We start from the raw sequence: 6,372 nt of genomic DNA, 5'->3' as shown, positions 1-6,372 counted from the left end.
ATAAAACGATAAACCAAGTTATCATAGGTTATTCAAGGTATTGGACCACGAGACTTACTTCTTGTCCCGGAAACTGTTCTTGATGCTGCAGGTAAGATGGATGAAGTTGAAAGTAAGACGAGAAAGAAAAGTGTGGTGAGAGCGTTGGCGGCCATGAATTCTACAGAAACCGGTAAATTTCGGAAGCTACCACCTATTCGAAAGGTTGGTGCAATTGCTCAACTATATATAGGAAGTTTTAGGAAATGGTGAAAGTAAGGTTTGAAATTCATAAGAAGTATATAATTTGGGTAAATTTGTGAAAGAAAAATGAGTAACTACTCACTTTATGCAAAATGTATTATGGCATTCGGAATTACCACAAAGCCTTGAAAAGCTTGCTGAACACTTTTTTTTTGTAGTAAACCCGGTTCTGTTTTCCTTCTTCTCAACTAAGATTCCTACATTGCTACAATTTTCGTCTTTTAATGGTAATAAAACTTTGCCACCAAGCTTTTAATGTTATGCCTCATATTTTGGCCAGTATTTTGTCCAAATTTTATAAATAAAAAAAAATCCTTTTATTAAAGCTCAAAACAAGCGCTGTTGCAACTTATTTACCAATTTTGTTACTGGCAAGAGTTTCAATTTTTGTTTCCTTTTTAGTTTCGGGCACATTGGGGGTATAAATAGGTCTTGTGAGGACTTACCGTATTATTAATCAAATATCTTTGATTTTTTACCAAATTTTCTTGTGAGTGCAAAAGTAACATGAAATTTCTTTTAATCCACAAATTTAGGGCAGGTAGTGATCAACGAATTGTTTCAAGTGCATAGGGTCGATCGTAATAATAAATTATCTGAAATATTCCATGGTCGAACCCACAAGAACGATAACAAAAATAACAAAAATTAACCTCAATGGGTATTTTAATCACTGCTTGAGAAATTAAATAAACACTCAAATCAACTAAGATATAGGTGAGAAAACAATTGGCAAAAGACTAGGATTTCATATTTTAATCCAGAGTTTAAGTTGAATATCTATTTAATTTCTTAACATGCCAAGAATGTATTCTATGCAAGTACCTTAGATTATCTCTAAACACATCTAAGTTGTGACTAATTAAATCTCATGTACATTTTGAGATCAAAAGTATTTAATTAAACCCTTTAAAATCTTAGGTGATATATTTATATCATACAAATCCTAACCTACTTTAGTGATTAGGAGAAGTATGCTTATTTATCTAGTGCATGGTTGTATATCCATTTTTAGTTCAATACAAATCCTAAAAGCATGTCTATGGTAGCCAAATATAAACATATAATTAAATCAAGATAAATAAATCAAGACAAAAGTTAAAAATTTAATTAAGATAAATAATCAAACTCCTTCACAAAATCCTATCCCTAGATATAATTTAGTTCATCATAATCATAATTAAAACCAAGAATTCAAGACACAACAACAACAAAACATATTAAACCCAAGAAACCCTTCCAATCTGTTTAGCACATTGTTGTATTCAAATTTAATGTGAGAACAAAATATATTAAACTAGTGTAACACATCCTTTCTAAAGTCTTGTGCAATCAAGTCAGGCCCCTCTAACATAAAAAATTAAATTAAATAGGACATGAATCTATTATTGGGAACATCACAAATGACTAATCAATAAGCATCTTAGGAGCCAAAGCATAGCCATGTTGTTAAAAGAGTTATCAACGTCTTTATATGATACAAAGTCTTCAATATATAAAACAAAGTATGTATGGAAATGGCACCTAGGATGTTAAATCACATTAAATGCCCACTACAATGATTAAATATTGGCTTACGTTTACATAGATCCGTTATTCAAAAATCCAATAATCCAAATCGTTCAAATCATTTCAACAAATAATGTGCCACAATGTGGACCATTAAGTTTTTGAACACTAGGTCTACCCAAGTTTTGAACTTAAATATTACTACTAAATATCCGCTCAAATTAACGTGTCAAATGGTTTAAGGCAGTTGTGTATTTAAGAGCCATTTTGACCGACTTTTCAAAGTCCTCCGTTAGTTATGTTCCAAATATGAGAATGTGACAATGCAACGTTCAATTATTGACTTTTGGAATTTGTTAAACGTTTCCAAAACGGGAAGAAAAAGGAAAAGAAATTGCAGGCTTAGATTATAGTACGCTATTTGCGATTTCCTAGGCAAGTACTGTCACTGGACTAATCTCATTTCCTATACAAGATTCTCAAAGGATGGATTCTCCTCACAAATTTGGATAATGTCCTATAAAATTGAAGGAGCATAATGTGTATTTTAAGGTTTATACTATTTTTTTGACATACCTAACAATTACTATAGCATCGAACACAACATTTAAATGGTTTTCTTGGTAATCAAATTTATTGATCAAATGCCAGAGTAATGCCTGCTAATAGGTGGATTTCTAATAATGTGAGAGAAAATCATCTCTTCTTGCTTTTATCTTCGCCACATATATGTGAATATAGTCACCACAAAACTTAACTACATGTAGCTAAATTTATTTGATAAAAAAAAAAAGATAATCACCAACTGTTCAATCGTTTACTACATGGAATGCCAAAAGCGCCATGTATATTTCACGAGAACAGGCCTCACAAGTGCCATTTTGCACAATTTGGTAAATTTTGGTACGTAAAGTAAGAATTAAATAAATGGATTGAAAGTTGAGACACTTGAGAAAGTGAAAAAGAAAGGGGAAAAGTGGGTGAAAATAAATGGAAGGAATTGATTGTTACAAAAAAATAAAATACACAAAATCTATTCAAATTCAAAAAAACTAAATATGGCCGCATGACAAAAATATTGAGCTTCCACTCAGTAGAAAATGAAAGTAGCCAATTCAACAACCTACTAAAATGGGAATTGAACAGTGGGTTATTATTATTGTTATTATTATTATATATAATTATATACATGTGTATATAGATGCATATACATACACACACACACGAAATGCAATTGATGAAGAGAAAGAAAAAGAAAAATTGAAAAGATAGAAACAGGTATAAAAGAAAATAGGAATTAAGAATATTAAGTATTAACAATAACATAGGGTATGCACATGCCCGTCATACTGTTTCCCATACTTATTTTTTCAGATCCTCCGTATTACCACAATAGCTTTGTGTATTATATCACAATTTTTACTTTGGTTCGGATTGCTATTTTCTGAATTTTTTTTTAGAAATATTGTAACAATTTAATGTATATGAAGTAAAATGATGATTGAAAAATGTGATCACGGAAAAGTACAAGTTTTTTTTTTTTGGAAAAACATCAATCCAAACATTTTGTTCCAATGTCCGACACTTTCATGTTCAGCCGCATTGTAAGTGCATCCACCCCACTTCATCTCTCAACCACAAACCAATCCAGATTTCACAGCTTTGGAGTTTGGAGAATTAGGTGTAAGATTTGTGATAAGTGAATATTTAACGTGCATTTTGTACAAGTTTGGCACGAACTTTTGGTAGGTTTTGAGAAGATTAAAACCATATTTGAACTCTTTTGGTGATAATTGCTTAAATATTGTTTAAGTGTTCAAAACTTGATATATGAGTGGATTAACGTGTTAATTTTGTGAAAATGTGAAGGATATTGATATATGAAATTCATGTACGAGATGAAGAAAATGTAAGGATCATCTGGAGGATAAAAGTACAAGGATACTAGGAGAAAAAATGAAGAAAAAGGAAAGCAGTGAAAAACTGGAAATTGATCAGCACGGATTCGAGCTCGGATCCGTGTAAACAAAAAGAGATCCGAGCCCTCGTCTGTGCTTCTGGAGCAGTGAATCCGAGGTCAGATGATCCGAGCTCGGATCCATATGGAAAAGGCCTCGGATCAGCGATGATCTGAGCTCAGATCCTTCTTCACTCCTCGGATCCGAGGCTTGGATCTGCCTCTCTCTTTTGCAAGTGACACAACCATTTTTTCTCACTTTTCACACAATTTTCCAGCTATCTTGGGTGAGAGAATTTGGTGGCACATGCTTCTGCAACAAAAAGGAAGACAAAATGAGTTATTGACAAGTCAAAACAACAATTTTTTTACTTTCTTTACAAAATATGAGTTATTGGAATCATGAAGGAGAAGAAAGCGCCTTTCTACCATCTTTTATGCAGAGACACAAGGGGAAACCAGGCATCACCATACGTAGTTAGTTTTTCTTCTTGAAAACAGTTTCTCTCTAGCTAGAAGTTCAAAAAGAAGCACTTGGAGACTTTAGTTGTAATCATCTTGTACAAGACATAGCAGAAATTAAAGGGTTTCACCATTAATTGGCTAAGCTTTTCTTTATCTTTCTTGTACTTGTACTTTATGATATTTTACATTAATAAACTTGTGAATTTGATTGTTATATCATTCATGAGTAGCTAAATTTCTTTATCTAGGGAGTAGATGAAACTTATGGCTAAATGATGTGAATTGAATGTGATTTACACTTGTTGTATCTTGTATTAACTTGTCTATTTGTGCAGTTGTAATTACTTGTTGTTGTTTGATCACCAATAGCATGTTTATAGTTGTTATTCGTTAATAAGAATTGGTAGTAACAATGGAAAAATATGAGTAGAGCTTGAGTTGTATGTTCATGAAAATAGATGTACACTTAAGTGGATTATCTAGCATTTCATGAAGGAAAACAGAGTAGAACTAGTATTTCACCATGAAAATAGGGAAAATTGGATTGCTCTAGGCCATTTTATCATGAGAATGGGATTTGGTAATATTAAAAATGAATACCTAGTTAAACAAGAATTATAACAAGAAGTAAATCTATTCATTTGTGTTGTTTATGCCATAAGTGGAATCTACATCCCTAGATTCAAGTCTTTAGTGAACTTATCTCCATTTGTACCTTGCATTTGTTAAAATAGATTGTAGGTAGTAGCTTCTATAAATTCTCTGCTCAAATTCATTATAAGTCTAAATAATAGAGAAAATAAGGATTTAATACTTGTAGACATTGCTCCTCGTGGGATTGATCCGATACATACCCTACATTACCATTTTCGGCCTGTATACTTGCAGTCAACGGGTATAAAATCGGATTTAAACTTGCATTGATATAAAAATTCCGTCAAATTTTTGGCGCCATTGCCGGGGAGCGGCAATATTAGGGCCTAATAATCTCTATTAATTTAGACATCTTTAATTTTGATAGTTAAGCTGTTTATAGTTAATCTTATATTTTATCAGTTTTGACAAATAAAAATTGCATAATCTTTCTTATTTCTGTTGTAGTGTATGCACCGGATATTTCGAGAAGTTGTACCTTTCGATCCAGAAATTGAGAGGATACTTCGTAGACAAAGAAAGCACACACCACAGCACGAGGAACAAGAGGATCGGCAGCCAATAGAGGAAATTTTGATAGAGTTACCATTTGAGGAAGAAATGGCGGAAAACGAATCAAATAGGCGAGCTCTACGAAATTTTGCTTTATCGGGGACACAAGGATCTCAAACTAGTATCGCAAGGCCAATGGTAAATGCTAATAATTTTGAGATTAAACCATCACTGATTCAAATGGTACAACAATCTCAATATGGAGGTAATGCTATAGAAGATCCAAATTCTCATTTGTCAACATTTCTTGAAATCTGTGATACAATAAAGTTTAACGGTGTTAGTGATGATGCAATTAAATTTTGATTGTTTCCATTTTCGCTAAGGGACAAGGCCAAGGTTTGGTTACAATCTCATCCTCCAAATACTTTTATTATTTGGGCTGAATTAACTAACGCTTTTCTTAATAAATTCTTTTCATCTGGAAAAATTGCTAAATTTATAATGGATATAACTAGTTTCTCTCAACAGGAAGGAGAGACATTGTACGAAACTTGGGAGCGCCATCAGGAATTACAACGAAGATGTCCTCATCATGGTTTACCAGATTGGCTGATAGTGCAAACATTTTATAATGGTCTCACTTATCCAACAAAGACGCATGTAGATACGGCAGCGAGAGGAGCATTGATGGAAAAGTCAGTCGAGGAAACTCAACAATTGATTGAAGAAATAGCTGCTAATAACTACTAATGAGCTAACGAATGAGGTAATACAAGGAGAACCGCGGGTATGCTTGAAGTAGATACCTTGAATATGTCAAGTGCAAAGATGGATAATATGGTTAAGATGCTTAACAGGAAAGTTGGTTCTAGTTCTAATCAAGGAATAGTTGTTGCTTGTTTTATTAACTGTGGAGGAGACCATGATGATTCTATGTGTTCTAGCAGCGAGCAGGTTCAATATCTCAACAATTACAACCGTCCACCCCAAAATAATCCATACTACAATACCTACAATTCAGGATGGCGTAATCACTCAAATTTTGGATG

The 6,372-nt window shown here is 32.9% G+C and overlaps 1 non-coding gene across 1 annotated transcript; it reads right to left on the bottom strand.

The window, feature by feature from the left end:
* Positions 1-5,815: 5,815 nt before the first annotated feature.
* LOC113755307 lies at positions 5,816-5,922 on the bottom strand. The gene has a single exon (XR_003465612.1). It is a non-coding gene; the product is annotated as a small nucleolar RNA R71 (small nucleolar RNA).
* Between the last annotated feature and the right edge of the window lie 450 nt (positions 5,923-6,372).

This window comes from Coffea eugenioides, unplaced genomic scaffold, assembly GCF_003713205.1.
Source record: "Coffea eugenioides isolate CCC68of unplaced genomic scaffold, Ceug_1.0 ScVebR1_140;HRSCAF=586, whole genome shotgun sequence".
NCBI lineage: Eukaryota > Viridiplantae > Streptophyta > Magnoliopsida > Gentianales > Rubiaceae > Coffea > Coffea eugenioides.
The sequence above is the reverse complement of the archived record's forward strand: the minus strand, read 5'-3'. Positions and strand labels throughout refer to the sequence as shown.